Raw genomic sequence first — 16,983 nt, 5'->3', positions numbered from 1 at the left:
TGTGTTTGTCTTGTGCCTATGTGTTGTCAGTGTCTTCTACAGTATGTGAGTGAATTTGATGTGTATTGGGCCTCTGCAGCACTGAATGGGTTACTGTCTGGGTTATGTCTGAAAAATGTATATTGTAGTGTGTCATGTGATCATGTTTTCTATATATGTGATTGCAAGGTGTAGTGCAAGAGATTTTCTGCTTGAGAGAGTCAAAGAGTAGTCTTCTTCTAGAGAGTGCCTAGGAGTGGAAGCAAGGAACTTTTATTGAGCAGGAGAGAGTGTGCCTTCTCTTGTGTGGATGGGGGGAAGACCAGCGTGACTACTCCCCCAGGCAAGATGTCTACGAAAGTTATTGTTGGAGTCCCTGCTGGATACCCTCCATCCAGACCCTGCTTTTACTGGGGTGATGAGCCAGAGCTCATCAAGTGGATATTTTCCCATTTTTAAGCGTCTTCCAATGCATTGTATGGTACATTACATGGAACCACTGAAGAATATAACAAGCCCTCCTGAAGATACGTTACTGGAAAAAAAACTAAAGTTATGATTTTTTGAAAGTGGGAATACCGGAACTGCAAAATGTGACCTGGACGCATGTACATCGGTGACCCCTGGCCATGAAAGGGTTAAGGATCTTTTGTCCCCTCTGGCATGCGCTTCTCTCCCACAGAAGCAAATGATCTGTCACACTGAAACCCGACATGCCCAATCCTTACCCCAGACATGGTATCAGGTGGCGATTGACACGCTTCCATACACATTACTTTGTTTACCGAAAATCACATGACACATTTTCCAAGAATCAGTTTCAGCGATCTGAGCGACTTCCAACGAGGCCTGGTCATCGGTACTAGACTAGCCGGGCCTAAATGCCAACCACAGGGGTGTTTCTCATGTAACAATGAGGAGAGTGTTAGGTTGTGCTTCTGGGAACTGCAGTACTGTGGGTTTCCACAGATGTGGCATGATTGAGCTGGCAGGGTGTGCTGTACTCCAGTCAGCCAATCATCCTGGTCTGTTACATATATATATATCAGCCCTCTGGCCCGAGGGATCTGGTGTTCCTCATTCCCCCTTGTGTTTGCATTCATCCTTGTTGCTATGTGGGTGTGAGCTGCCATGTGTCGTGTGTGTCTGAGCTGGTTGCCAAACATAGGGTGTGAACAGTCGTGTTCCGTTGTGTCTACGTTCCATGCTGTGTTAGTGTGAACTGTGTCTTGTGCTGCCTGGATTGTTTACCGTCTCTGGGCAAATTGGGTCCTTTGGTCCCAGCGCAGGGCCATCCCTATCAGGATGATCGCCCTGCTTCCGGGCAGGTTTCATGGGGTTAGTTGTCTTATTAGAGTATTGACCTGAGAGACAACGAGGACCCATTAAGTGGGCTTTCAGGCTTAAGTGACTTGGCCAATCCATGAACTAATACCTTGTACATTCTTTAGTAATTCCATTTGCTATGTGTGCAGGTATGTGTGGTGTGTGCTTTGGTAAACTTATGCCCGCTGTCTCCGTGTTCCACCGGAGCTCGCCAGTTAATGATTGTGAAATACGTAACAGAGAAGTATACGAGAATGGAGTGATCAAGGAAAACATCCAGCAAAAGGAGATCCTGTGGATGGAAGCAACTCATCACCGAAAGGGGTCGGAGGATGTCAGTAATTGTTCTGACAAAGAGGCACTCCACAGTCAGCCGAATACAACGCTGGAGCTCCAACTGACGTGTCGAGGTGCACAACTTGCTGTTCCTCCGCATGGGTGGGATATAACAGCAGACGACCAGTTCCAGCACCATTGTGTCTAAGAGAATGTGACAGCATACATGGTGCAAAGCAGAAAAAAATCTTTATTCCTCCACAGACCAAACAGTAGCAATGTTTCAACCAAACGGTCTTTATCAAGCATAAAGGCTCTCACCTCTGCATCCTCTGAAGTATTCTCCTGCTCCTGCATCGGCTCAGATCAGTTGGCTCCTGACTGCCGCTTGGCTGGGATAAGCCTTCCAGGTAGGGAGTTTCCTCAGGACAAACTTGGGGCAATGGAACATGGCTGAGTGGAAGTCACAGACTCGCCGGAGGTCCTCTTAGGCTGTCGTCCACAAAGTAGAAGCCGAAGTTGGCATCTCCAAACTCCTTGATTAATGGTTGCAAAGATGGTGGCAACGCGGCTTTCACTTCCTGGTTGTCCCGATGAATCCCATGGAGGATAACGCTGTTCCACAAAACCACATGGAATGTTAAACTTTTGTAGTTTCCTGCAGCTTACCTTATATAGTGGGAGGATGATGTTCTCGTCCTTTGCCCCTATACTAGAGATGAGCGAGCACCAAAATGCTTGGGTGCTCGTTACTCGAGACGAATTTTTCGCGATGCTCGAGGGTTCATTTCGAGTAACGAACCCCATTGAAGTCAATGGGCAACCCGAGCATTTTTGTATATCGCCGATGCTCGCTAAGGTTTTCATTTGTGAAAATCGGGGCAATTCAAGAAAGTGATGGAACGACACAGAAACGGATAGGGCAGGCGAGGGGCTACATGTTGGGCTGCATCTCAAGTTCCCAGGTCCCACTATTAAGCCACAATAGCGGCAAGAGTGCCCCCCCCTCCCAACAACTTTTACTTCTGAAAAGCCCTCATTAGCAAAGCATACCTTAGCTAAGCACCACACTACCTCCAACAAAGCACAATCACTGCCTGCATGACACTCCGCTGCCACTTCTCCTGGGTTACATGCTGCCAATTCCCCCCCCCCCATGACCCAGTGTCCACAGCGCACACCAAAGTGTCCCTGCACAGCCTTCAGCTGCCCTCATGCCACGCCACCCTCATGTCTATTTATAAGTGCGTCTGCCACAGGAAAAGCAGGCACACACTGCAGAGGGTTGGCACGGCTAGGCAGCGACCCTCTTTAAAAGGGGCGGGGCGATAGCCCACAATGCTGTACAGAAGCAATGAGAAATCCAATCCTGTGCCACCTCCATCTGGAGCTGCACACGTGGGCATAGCAATGGGGAACCTATGTGCCACACACTATTCATTCTGTCAAGGTGTCTGCATGCCTCAGTCAGACCGCAGTTTTTTATAAATAGTCACAGGCAGGTACAACTCCGCAATGGGAATTCCGTGTGCACGCACAGCATGGGTGGCTCCCTGGAACCCACCGGCGGTACATAAAAATATCCCATTGCAGTGCCCATCACAGCTGAGGTAGTAATGTCATGTTTAATGCAGGTGGGCTTCGGCCCACACTGCATGCCCCAGTCAGACTGGGGTTCTTTAGAAGTGGAAATAGATGCATTTACAACTCCCTGTGGACCCACAGCATGGGTGGGTGCCAGGAAGCCACCGGCGGTACATAAATATATCCCATTGCATTGCCCAACACAGCTGAGGTAGTAATGTCATGTTTAATGCAGGTGGGCTTCGGCCCACACTGCATGCCCCAGTCAGACTGGGGTTCTTTAGAAGTGGACACATGCAGTTACAACTCCCTGTGGACCCACAGCATGGGTGGGTGCCAGGAAGCCACCGGCGGTACATAAATATATCCCATTGCATTGCCCAACACAGCGGATGTAACGTCAGCTGTAATGCAGGTGGGCTAAAAATTAATTGGATTACACTGTAGGCGAGGGCCCCAAAAATTGGTGTACCAACAGTACTAATGTACCTCAGAAAAATTGCCCATGCCCAACCAAGAGGGCAGGTGAAACCAATTAATCGCTTTGGTTAATGTGGCTTAATTGGTAACTAGGCCTGGAGGCAGCCCAGTTAAAATAAAAATTGGTTGAGGTGAAAGTTTCAACGCTTTAATGAGCATTGAAACGTATAAAAATTGTTTACAAAAATTATATGAGTGAGCCTTGTGGGCCTAAGAAAAATTGCCCGTTCGGCGTGATTATGTTAGGTTTCAGGAGGAGGAGCAGGAGGAGGAGGAGGAATATTATACACAGATTGATGAAGCAAAAAGGTCCCCGTTTTTGATGGTGATAGAGAACGATGCTTCCATCCGCGGGTGCAGCCTACGTATTGCTTAGGTATCACTGCTGTCCACTGGTGAAGAAGAGAAGTCTGGGGAAATCCAGGCTTTGTTCATCTTGATGAGTGTAAGCCTGTCGGCACTGTCGGTTGACAGGTGGGTACGCTTATCCGTGATGATTCCCCCAGCCGCACTAAACACACTCTCTGACAAGACGCTAGCCGCAGGACAAGCAAGCACCTCCAGGGCATACAGCAGGAGGTCAGGCCACGTGTCCAGCTTCGACACCCAGTAGTTGTAGGGGGCAGAGGCGTTACCGAGGACGGTCGTGCGATCAGCTACGTACTCCCTCACCATCCTTTTACAGTGCTCCCGCCAACTCAGCCTTGACTGGGGACCGGTGACACAGTCTTGCTGCGGAGCCAGAAAGCTGGCAAAGGCCTTGGAGAATGGTCCCCTGCCTGCGCTGTACATGCTGCCTGATCTCTGCGCCTCCCCTGCTACCTGGCCCTCGCAACTGCGCCTTCGGCCACTAGCGCTGTTGGATGGGAAGTTTACCATCAGTTTGTCCACCAGCGCCCTGTGGTATAGCATCATTCTCGAACCCCTTTCCTTTTCGGGAATGAGAGTGGAAAGGTTCTCCTTATACCGTAGGTCGAGCAGTGTGTACACCCAGTAATCCGTAGTGGCCAGAATGCGTGTAACGCGAGGGTCACGAGAAAGGCATCCTAACATGAAGTCAGCCATGTGTGCCAGGGCACCTGTACGCAACACATGGCTGTCCTCACTAGGAAGATCACTTTCAGGATCCTCCTCCTCCTCCTCCTCTGGCCATACACGCTGAAAGGATGACAGGCAAGCAGCATGTGTACCCTCAGCAGTGGGCCAAGCTGTCTCTTCCCCCTCCTCCTCATGCTCCTCCCCCTCCTCCTCCTCCTCTGGCCATACACGCTGAAAGGATGACAGGCAAGCAGCATGTGTACCCTCAGCAGTGGGCCATGCTGTCTCTTCCCCCTCCTTCTCATGCTCCTCCCCCTCCTCCTCCTCCTCAACGCGCTGAGATATAGACATGAGGGTGCTCTGACTATCCAGCGACATACTGTCTTTCCCTGCCTCCGTTTCCGAGTGCAAAGCGTCTGCCTTTATGCTTTGCAGGGAACTTCTCAAGAGGCATAGCAGAGGAATGGTGACACTAATGATTGCAGCATCCCCGCTCAGCATCTGGGTAGACTCCTCAAAGTTTCCAAGGACCTGGCAGATGGCTGCCAACCAGGCCCACTCTTCTGAAAATAATTGAGGAGGCGGACTCCCACTACGCCGCCCATGTTGGAGTTGGTATTCCGCAATAGCTCTACGCTGCTCATAGAGCCTGGCCAACATGTGGAGCATAGAGTTCCACTGTGTGAGCATGTCGCACAGCAATCGGTGCACTGGCAGATGAAACCGATGTTGCAGGGTCCGCAGGGTGGCAGCGTCTGTCTTGGAGTTGCGGAAATGTGCGCTGACCCGGCGCACCTTTCCGAGCAGGTATTGTAAGGGTGTATGTATATATTGCCATATGTTTTTTATGCTTTCATACCTGTATGCAAGTTCTATTCAATGCTAAAATGAGAAAAACTTATATGTCGCCTTACATCAGATATTCCAAAAGTTTGCAAGGCTGAGAGAGATGTTTCCAGAAATTCAGAGATGATACAGAACCAGACACGAAGGCCGCGTGTACTTGGCTGTTTTCCCAGAAGCGCCATATCTAGATAACGACTGTTCAACTACGTATATAATCATCAGTGTCTCAGCCGGAAATCCGGACTTCCCAAATATATGGTTATGCTGTGAATTTGAGCCAATGAGCCCATCACCCATTCCTAGTGATGAGACCAAAGGGTATAAGATCCTATGTAATCTGTAATAAAGTGCGCAGTCATGTCCCCGTGTGAGGAGCTATACCAGACTTCCGTGTGTGGTGTTTTCTTCTTTACCGCCGGCAGCGGGGCTTTGGGGTGGGCCTGATTGCTGCTGTACTTAGAATTTCCCTGACAGTATGACAAGTGTGGGTAGCTTTTCAGAAAGTGCTGAACCACCAAATTAAAGACATGGGCCAGGCATGGCACGTGGGTGAGGCTGCCGAGCTGCAGAGCCGCCACCAGCTTACGGCCGTTGTGACACACGACCATGCCTGGTTGGAGGCTCAGCGGCGCAAGCCAGTGGTCGGTCTGCTCTGTCAGACCCTGCAGCAGTTCGTGGGCCGTCTGCCTCTTCTCTCCTAAGCTGAGTAGTTTCAGCACGGCCTGCTGACGCTTACCCACCGCTGTGCTGCCATGCCGCGCGACACCGACTGCTGGCGACGTGCTGCTGCTGACACATCTTGATTGCGAGACAGAGGTTGCGTAGGAGAAGGAGGAGGGTGGTTTAGTGGAGGAAGCATACACCGCTGCAGATACCACCACCGAGCTGGGGCACGCAATTCTGGGGGTGGGTAGGACGTGAGCGGTCCCAGGCTCTGACTCTGTCCCAGCCTCCACTAAATTCACCCAATGTGCCGTCAGGGAGATATAGTGGCCCTGCCCGCCTGTGCTTGTCCACGTGTCCGTTGTTAAGTGGACCTTGGCAGTAACCGCGTTGGTGAGGGCGCGTACAATGTTGCGGGAGATGTGGTCGTGCAGGGCTGGGACGGCACATCGGGAAAAGTAGTGGAAACTGGGAACCGAGTAGTGCGGGGCCACTGCCGCCATCATGCTTTTGAAAGCCTCCGTTTCCACAAGCCTATACGGCAGCATCTCCAGGCTGATCAATTTGGCAATGTGCACCTTTAACGCTTGAGCGTGCGGGTGCGTGGCGGCGTACTTGCGCTCGCGCTCAAACAGTGGCGCTAGCGACGTCTGGACACTGCGTTGAGAGACATTGCTGGATGGGGCCGAGGACAGTGGAGGTGAGGGTGTGGGTGCAGGCCAGGAGACGGTAGTGCCTGTGTCCTCAGAGGGGGGTTGGATCTCAGTGGCAAGTTGGGGCACAGGGGGAGAGGCAGTGGTGCAAACCGGAGGCGGTGAACGGCCTTCGTCCCACCTTGTGGGGTGCTTGGCCATCATATGCCTGCTCATGCTGGTGGTGGTGGCTCCCCAGCTGATCTTGGCGCGACAAAGGTTGCACACCACTGTTCGTCGGTCGTCAGGTGTCTCTGTGAAAAACTGCCACACCGTAGAGCACCTTGACCTCTGCAGGGTGGCATGGCGCGAGGGGGCGCTTTGGGAAACAGTTGGTGGATTATTCGGTCTGGCCCTGCCTCTACCCCTGGCCACCGCACTGGCTCGGCCTGTGCCCACACCCTGACTTGGGCCTCAGCGTCGTCGCCCGCGTCCACGTCCTATAGGCCTACCCCTACCCCTCAGCATGGTGTATTACCAGTAGTGCAGAAACAGAATGCTGTAATTAAATGTGCCGCTTATTGGCCTGTGGTTGGAGGCTGACTTCGCTTACGGAACGCCAGGAAATAATTTTGCGCAAGCCTGCTGTAACACTTAGCTGGCTGCGTATGAATTAGGAGGACTACTACACCCAGCACAGACCCAGAACACTGAGGACAGTCACAGACAGCCCAAATCGATTTTTTTCCCCAAATGTTTTTGCAAAGGCCCACTGCCTATATTCAATAAATATGTCTTCTGTCCCTGCCTCACAATATATGTCTTCTGTCCCTGCCTAACTGTCAGGGTAATAAAATTCTAAGTACAGCACCAATCAGGCCCACCCCACTTGCCCCGTTGCCGGCGGTAAAGAAAGAAACACCACACAGAGGTCTGGTATCATTCCTCACACGGGACATGGCTGCGCTTTGCCGACGTGCTTTATTACAGATTACATGAGATCTTATACCCTTTGTCCCAACAAGGGGTGATGGGCTCATAACCATATATGGGCAGTCCGGATTTCCGGCCTGAGACACTGAAAACAGCCGTTATCTTGCTACGGCGCCTCTGGCTTAGGTACAGAAAATCACGTATTCAATTAACTCCAGTACAAAGAATCACCCACTCAATTCTAAGAAAACGGCCAAGCATGCATTCTCCATATATGGGAAGTCCGGATTTCCGGCCTAAGACAGTGAAAATTATGTACATAGTGGAACATCTTGATATCTTGCTTCTGGGAAAACGGGCAAGTACACGCGTCCTTCATGTCTGGTTCGGTATCATCTCTGAATTTCTAGAACATCTCTCAGCCTTGCAAAGCCTTGGAATATCTGATGTAAGGCGACATATAAGTTTTTTTTTTCTCATTTGGAATTGAATAAAACTTGCATATAGGTATAAAGCATAAAAAAACATATGGCAATATATATATATATATATATATATATATATATATATATATATATATATATATCCTCACATAACCACCACTTCTGGCCCTGGAGTATTACTGCAGGGCGCAATGCTCTGCACGGCCGATATACCAAAAAAAAAAAAAAAAAAAATGTGCAACACTGCAAAAAGCAGCCTCCACAGTACTGCACACGGTTAGATGTGGCCCTAAGAAGGACCGTTGGGGTTCTTGAAGCCTAAAATACTCCTAACGCTCTCCCTATAGCAACTCCACCAAGACAGCACTTTCCCTAAAGTATGCATCTGAACGCATCTGTGGCGAGCCGCGGGAGGGGCCGATTTTTATACTCGGGTGACACCTGATCTCGCCAGCCACTCACTGCAGGGGGGTGGTATAGGACTTGAACGTCGCAGGGGGAAGTTGTAATGCCTTCCCTGTCTTTCTATTGGCCAGAAAAGCGCGCTAACGTCTCAGAGATGAAAGTGAAAGTAACTCGAACATCACATGGTACTCGTTACGAGTAACGAGCATCTCAAACACGCTAATACTCAAACGAGTATCAAGCTCGGACGAGTACGTTCGCTCATCTCTATTGGCACCACATTGGCAATGCTCCAAACCAATGGTACAACCCCGGTCTTGATAGTATCCATAAATATTAGATATAGCGGCCTAGGTATCACATCACTTAGTTCCCTTGGGTGTATTCCATCTGGGCCCGGCGATTTATCGATTTTAATACTCTTTAACCAGCTCTGCACTTCCTCCTGCGTTAGGTATAAGATATTTTGTGAGGCGTTCATTTTATTCCCCTGCATCTCATGTGGCATTTCCTTTTTGTTCGTGAATACGCTTGAAAAGAAACCATTTAATAGATTTGCCTTTCCTCCATCATCTTCAATGATTTCTCCTGCATTATTTGTTAAAGGGCCAGCGCTCTCAGTGCAAATCCTTTTGCTGTTGATATAGTTGAAAAATAGTTTTGGGTTGTTTTTGCTCTCTTTGGCGATCAGTATTTCTGCCTCCTCCTTAGCAATTTTGATCTTATCTTTGCATATTTTGTTTTTTCCCTGTACGATTTTAGTTCTTCTTCGCTGCCTTCTATCTTTAGTAGTTTAAACGCTTTCTTTTTTTCGTTTATTGCCCCTCTTACCGTCTTCTCGAGTCACATTGGTTTCCTTTTACTTGAAGTTCTTTTATTTTTAAAGGGTATGAGCTGCTCACATGAGGTGATTTGGATGTTTTTAATCTTTTCCCATTTGTCCTCTGTACTGATATTTTTGAGGATGTTGTCCCAATTAATGTTACCGATATTAGTTCTAAGCTGATCAAATCTTGTTTTACTAAAGTTTAGTTTATTTGTCGCTCCCTGATGAGGCTTCTTATTGAATGACAGCTGGAAATTAATTATATTGTGGTCACTATTTGCCAAGTGCCCCTCAACCTGCACCCCCATTATTCTGTCCGGTTAGTTAGTACTAAGTCCAGAATGGCCCTCCCACTCGTTGGCTCCCGCACAAGTTGGTTAAGGTAATTATCTTTAATTGCTCTCAAGAACTTATCACCCCTATGAGATGTGCAGGTCTCGTTATCCCATTTATATCTGGATAATTAAAGTTCCCCATGATAATTACTCGTTGCGGATTGACACCTCTTCTATCTGCCTTAGTAGTAAGGTTTCAGTTTCTTCTGTTGCTTTTGGTGGTCTATAGAAAACCCCTATCACGATTTTGTTATTTTCCCCTCCCTGTATTTCTACCCATAGAGATTCCACATGTTCATCTCCTACACCTATATCTTCCCGTAGCCTCGGCATTAAGTACGATTTAACATACCAACATACCCCTCCCCCTTTCTGGTTCCCACGGTCTCTTCTGAAGAGGCTGTAACCCTGTAAATTTGCCGCCCAATCGCACTTATCATCAAGCCATGTTTCCGTTTTTCCGACTATATCATAGTTTTCATCGGTCATTCTCACTACAAGCTCACCCACTTTACCAAACAGACTTCTTGCATTCGTGGTCATACAATTTATACGGTGGTTTTTGTTCTTTAACCCCTTCCCTCCCCATGATGTAAGGGTATGTCATGGGAGCGGGGTACTTCGCTATCTACAAGTCTCTGTGCGGTAAATTAAGGCCCAGTTGTCAGTGCTGTACAGTGGGGTAATTTATTTGGGCCCTGCTCTATTCTTAATCCACCATGATGAAGATTAGGGGTAAGGGTCGAAGATGTGGACGAGGATGCAGACATCCAAGTGAGGGTGTGGGCACAGGCCGAGTTCCTGGGCCAGGTGCATCACAGCCGGCTGCTGCAGGATTAGGAGAGAGGCAAGTTTCTGGGCTCCCCAGCTTCATATCACAATTTACGGGTCCCCATGGTAGACCTTTATTACAAGCTGAGCAATGTGAGCAGGTCCTGTCGTGGATGGCAGAAAACGCATCCAGCAATGTTTCGACCACCCAGTCTTCTACACAGTCCATTACAGCCCGGCTTAGGGACTGCAACTCTGAATCCTCTGGCTGCTCCCCCTTGGGAGGATCGCACAGAAGATTCGGAGGAAAAGCAGCTGGATGATGAGGTGACTGACCCCACCTGGTTTGCTAAGCCAACTGAGGACAGGGCTTCAGAGGGGGAGGCAAGTGCAGCAGCAGGACAGGTTGGAAGAGGCAGTGGAGTGGCCAGGGGTAGAGGCAGGGCCAGAGCGAAGAATCCCCCAACTGTTTCCCAAAGCACCTCCTTGCGTCAAGCCTCTGTGCAGAGGGCTAGGTGTTCAAAGGTGTGGAAGTTTTTTAGTGAGAGCGCGGACGACCAACGAATAGTGGTGTGCAACCTGTGTCACACCAAGATCAGCCGGGGAGCCACCACTACCAGCCTCACCACCACCAGCATGCGCAGGCACATGATGGCCAAGCATTGCACAAGGTGGGACAAAGACCATTGACCGCCTCCGGGTCACACCACTGCCACTTCCCCTGTGCTCCAACCAGCCACACAGATCCAATTCCCCTCCCAGGACACAGGCACGAGCGCCTCCCGGCCTGCACCCACACCCTCACCTCCACTGTCCTCCACTCCATCCAGCAATGTCTCTCAGCACAGCGTTCAGCTGTCGCTAGCACAAGCGTTGGAGCGAAAGCGCAAATACACCACCACCCACACGCATGCACAAGCTTTAAACCTGCACATTGCCAAATTAATCAGCCTGGAGATGCTGCCGTATAGGCTTGTGGAAACGGAGGCTTTCAAAAATATGATGGCGGCGGCGGTCCCGCGCTACTCGGTCCCCAGTCGCCACTATTTTTCCTCATGTGCCGTCCCCACCCTACACCAGCACGTCTCCAGCAACATAAATCGTGCCCTCACAAATGCGGTTACTGGGAAGGTCAACTTAACCACGGACACATTGATAAGTATTGGTGGCCAAGACCACTATATCTCCCTGACGGCACATTGGGTGAACTTGGTGGAGGCTGGGACCGAGTCAGAGCCTGGGATCGCTCACATCCCAGAATAGCGGATCCTATCTCGGTGCCGGTATCTGTGGCATTTTATGCCACCTCCTCCAAACCCTCCCCCTCCTCCTCCTCTGCCACCTCTACCTCTCAATTAAGAAGTGTGAGCACATCGCCAGCAGTCAGTAGCGCGCGGCAGCACAGCGGTGGGCAAGTGTCAGCAAGCCGTGCTAAAACTAATCAGCTTAGGTGACAAGAGGCTCATGGCCCCCGAGCTGCTGCAGGGTCTGACAGAGCAGTCCAACCTCTCGCTTTCACAGCTGAGCCGAGCCTCCAACCGGGCATGGTCGTGTGTGACAACGGCCGTAACCTGGTGGCAGCTCGGCAGCCTCACACACGTGCCATGCCTGGCCCACGTCTTCAATCTGATGGTTCAGCGATTTTTGAAAAACCACCAGCGCTCAGCAAGGTGCGCCACGTCTGCGCACATTTCCGCAAGTCCACCATGGATTCTGCCACCCTGAAAACCCTTCAACATAGGTTTCAGCTGCCAGAGCACCGACTGCTGTGCGACGTTCCCACACGCTGGAATTCTACGCTGAACATGTTGGCCAGGCTGTACGAGCAGCGTAGAGCAATAGTGGAATACCAGCTGCAACATTTGCGGCATAGTGGTAGTCAGCCTCCACAATTTTTTACTAAGGTGCGGGCATGGATGGCAGATATCTGCCAGGTCCTCAGAAACTTTGAGGAGTCTACCCAGATGGTGAGCAGTGATGCGGCAATCATTAGCGTTACCATCCCGCTGCTTTGCCTGCTGAGAAGTTCGCTGCAAAGCATAAAGGCCGATGCTTTGCGGTTGGAACAGGAAATGGGGGATGACAGTATGTCGCTTGATAGCCAGACTACCCTCATGTCTATAGCTCAGTGCGTTTTGGAGGAGGAGGAGGAGGGGGAGGGGGAGGAAGAGGAGGAGGAGGGGAAAGAGACAGCTGGGCACACTGCAGAGGGTACCCATGCTGCTTGCCTCCCATCTGTTCAGCGTGTATTGGCTGAAGAGGAGGAGGATCCAGAAAGTCATCTTCCTAGTGAGGACAGCGATGTGTTGCATAGTGGGACCTTGGCACACATGGCTGACTTCATGTTAGGCTGCCTTTCCCATGACCCTCGCGTTAGATGCATTCTGGCCAACACGGATTACTGGGTGCACACCCTTCTTGACCCACAGTATAAGGAGAACCAAAGAGAAAAGGGGTACAAGAGTGCTGCAATACCATAGGGCCCTGATGGAAAAAGGGATGCTGAAGTTCCCATCTTACAGTGCTAGTGGCAGAAGACGCAGTTCAGAGGGCCAAGTAGCAGGGAAGGAACGGGGATCAGGCAGCATGTCCAGCACAGTCAGGGGAACACTCTCCAAGGCCTTTGCCAGTTTTATGGCTCCCCAGCAAGACTATGTCACCACTCCCCAGTCAAGGCTGAGTCGGAGGGAGCACTGTAAAAAGATGGTGAGGGAGTACATAGCCGATCGTACCACCGTCCTCGGTGATGCCTCCGCTCCATACAACTATTGGGTGTCAAAGCTGGACACGTGGCACGAACTTGCGCTGTACGCCCTGGAGGTGCTGGTCTGCCCTGCTGCTAGCGTCTTGTCAGAGAGGGTGTTTAGTGCAGCTAGGGGAATCATCATGGATAAGCGTACCTGCCTGTGAAATGCCAGTGCCTACATGCTTACACTCATAAAGATGAACAAAGGCTGGATTTCCCCAGACTTCTCTTCTCCTCCGGCGGAAAGCAGCGGAACCTAATGATTCTTTTAGCTGCAACATGAGAAATATGCATCCTCTATCACGACAAAAAAAAAGGAATTAGCTTTGTCAATTACTCTGGGATATTATTACTCCTCCTCCTCCTACTCCTCCTCCCAAAACATCATGTCATCACGCTGAACTGCCAATTTTTCTGCGGCCCAAAAGGCTCTGTTTAAAAGTTTTTTACAATTTTTCAAAGTTTCAAAAGTATTGATACAGAAACCAATTTTTTTTACAGGGCTGCCTCCAGGCTCTGTTACAAATTAAGCAACAGCGAGCTGTATCTTTAAAGAATGTTTATGGGTTTCACCTGCCCTCGCGGTTGAGCAATTTTTCAGGTGTGCACTTGTACTCTTGGTAATTTTTCCGGCCTTCGCCTACACTCTTGGTAACCAAATTTTTTCAGGTGTTCACTAGAGATGAGCGAACCTACTCATTTCGAGTAATTACTCGATCGAGCACCGCAACTTTCGAGTACTTCCGTACTTGGGTGAAAAGATTCGGGGGGCGCCTATACTCTTGCTATAGAAATGTTACTGGGGTCCGCCTATACTTTTGCTACAGAAATGTTACTGGGGTTCGCCTATACTTTTGCTACAGAAATGTTACTGGGGTCCGCCTATACTTTTGCTACAGAAATGTTACTGGGGTTCGCCTATAGTTTTGCTACATAAATGTTACAGGGGTCCGCCTATACTTCTGCTACAGAAATGTTACTGGGGTCTGCCTATACTTTTGCTACATAAATGTTACAGGGTTCTGCCTACGCTGTGGGTGCACAAAGACTTCCCCTCGCATTGTTTTACCTATCTGGCACAAATACACTGACTGACTTGGGCAGAAATGTGGGCCAAGGCCAAGGTACTGGGCGGGGTTAAACTCTCCCATGTTTGGGCGCTCTGATTTCTTCTTGTGTAATACCATCTTTGTACACCGACAGCAAAGGTGAGCCCAAGGAACTCAAAGATTTCCCATTGCGGTGTTGAGCTATCTGATTTTTTTGTATTGAACTCAAACTGTTAAAAAAATTCCTCAAACACCTGTGGGTTCAAACCGCTCACTACACCCTTTAAAAAATTCCCTGAGGGGTCTAGTTTTCAAAATGGGGTAATTTCTTGGGGGTTTCAAATGCACTGCTACCTCAGGGGCTGCAAACATTTCATGGGGTGTGAAAATTATTCCAGCAAAATCTGCATTCAAAAAGTCAAGAAGCGCTCCTTCCCTCCTGAGCCCGCCATGTGCCCATACAACAGGCTACGTCCACATATTGGGCATTTCTAAAAACTGCGGAATCTGGGTAATACGTTCCAAGTTTTGTTTCTTTGCTAACTCCTGCTGTTTTATAGAAAAAAATGCTTTTATATTGAAAATCTGTACAAAAATGGAACAGTTCTAATTTTTGATGCATTTTCCTTTAATTCCTTTAAAACATCTAAACAGTTAATAAATAAAGATGAGCGAACACCAAAATGTTCGGGTTCGCGTTATTCTAAACGAACTTCCCGCGATGTTCGAGGGTTCGTTTCGAACAACGAACCCCATTGAAGTCAATGGGCGACCCGAGCATTTTTGTATTTCGCCGATGCTCGCTAAGGTTTTCATGTGTGAAAATCTGGGCAATTCAAGAAAGTGATGGGAATGACACAGAAACGGATAGGGCAGGCGAGGGGCTACATGTTGGGCTGCATCTCAAGTTCACAGGTCCCACTATTAAGCCACAATACCGGCAAGAGTGCCCCCCCCCCCTCCCAACAACTTTTACTTCTGAAAAGCCCTCATTAGCATGGCATACCTTTGCTAAGCACCACACTAGCTACAACAAAGCACAATCACTGCCTGGATGACACTCCGCTGCCACTTCTCCTGGGTTACATGCTGACCAACCGCCCCCCCTCCCCCCCACAGCGCACACCAAAGTGTCCCTGCGCAGCCTTAAGCTGCCCTCATGCCACGCCACACTCATGTCTATTTAGAAGTGCGTCTGCCATGAGGAGGAACCGCAGGCACACACTGCAGAGGGTTGGCATGGCTAGGCAGCGGCCCTCTTTAAAAGGGGCGGGGCGATAGCCCACAATGCTGTACAGAAGCAATGAGAAATAGAATCCTGTGCCACCGCCATCAGGAGCTGCACACGTAGGCATAGCAATGGGGAACTTATGTGCCACACACTATTCATTCTGTCAAGGTGTCTGCATGCCCCAGTTAGACCGGGCTTTTTAATTCATAGACACAGGCAGGTACAACTCCCTATTGTGAAGTCCCTGTCGACCCACAGCATGGGTGGGTGCCAGGAAGCCACCGGCGGTACATAGAAATATCCCATTGCATTGCCCAACACAGCTGAGGTAGTAATGTCGTGCGTAATACAGGTGGGCTTCGGCCCACACTGCATGCCCCAGTCTGACCGGGGTTCTTTACAAGTGGACACATGTAGGTTACACTCCGTGTGCACCTACAGCATGGGTGGCTCCCTGGAACCCACCGGCGGTACATAAAAATATCCCATTGCATTGCCCAACACAGCTGAGGTAGTAATGTCGTGCTTAATGCAGGTGGGCTTCGGCCCACACTGCATGCCCCAGTCTGACTGGGGTTCTTTAGAAGTGTACAGATGTATTAAAAACTCCGTGTGCACCTGCAGCATGGGTGGCTCCCTGGAACCCACCGGCGGTACATAAAAATATCCCATTGCATTGCCCAACACAGCTGAGGTAACGTCAGCTGTAATGCAGGTGGGCTAAAAATTCATTTGATTACACTGTAGGCGAGGGCCCACAAAAATTGCTGTATCAACAGTACTAATGTACATCCCAAAAATTGGCCATGGCCAGCCAAGAGGGCAGGTGAAACCCATTAATCGCTTTGGTTAATGTGGCTTAAGTGGTAACTAGGCCTGGAGGCAGCCCATTGTAACGAAAAATTGGTTCAAGTTAAAGTTCCAACGCTTTTAAGCGCATTGAAACTTATAAAAATTGTTCAGAAAAATTATTTGAGTGAGCCTTGTGGCCCTAAGAAAAAGTGCCCGTTCAGCGTGATTACGTGAGGTTTCAGGAGGAGGAGCAGGAGGAGGAGGAGGAATATTAGACACAGATTGATGAAGCAGAAATGTCCCCGTTTTGGATGGTGAGAGAGAACGTAGCTTCCATCCCCGGGTGCAGCCTACGTATTGCTTACGTATCGCTGCTGTCCGCTGGTGGAGAAGAGAAGTCTGGCGAAATCCAGCCTTTGTTCATCTTGATGAGTGTTAGCCTGTCGGCACTGTCGGTTGACAAGCGGCTACGCTTATCTGTGATGATTCCCCCAGCCGCACTAAACACCATCTCCGACAAGACGCTAGCCGCAGGACAAGCAAGCACCTCCAGGGCATACAGCGCTAGTTCAGGCCACGTGTCCAGCTTCGACACCCAGTAGTTGTAGGGGGCAGAGGCGTCACCAAG

This window comes from Eleutherodactylus coqui, chromosome 5 (assembly GCF_035609145.1).
Source record: "Eleutherodactylus coqui strain aEleCoq1 chromosome 5, aEleCoq1.hap1, whole genome shotgun sequence".
NCBI classification, from domain to species: domain Eukaryota; kingdom Metazoa; phylum Chordata; class Amphibia; order Anura; family Eleutherodactylidae; genus Eleutherodactylus; species Eleutherodactylus coqui.
This window is presented reverse-complemented; position numbering follows the sequence as displayed.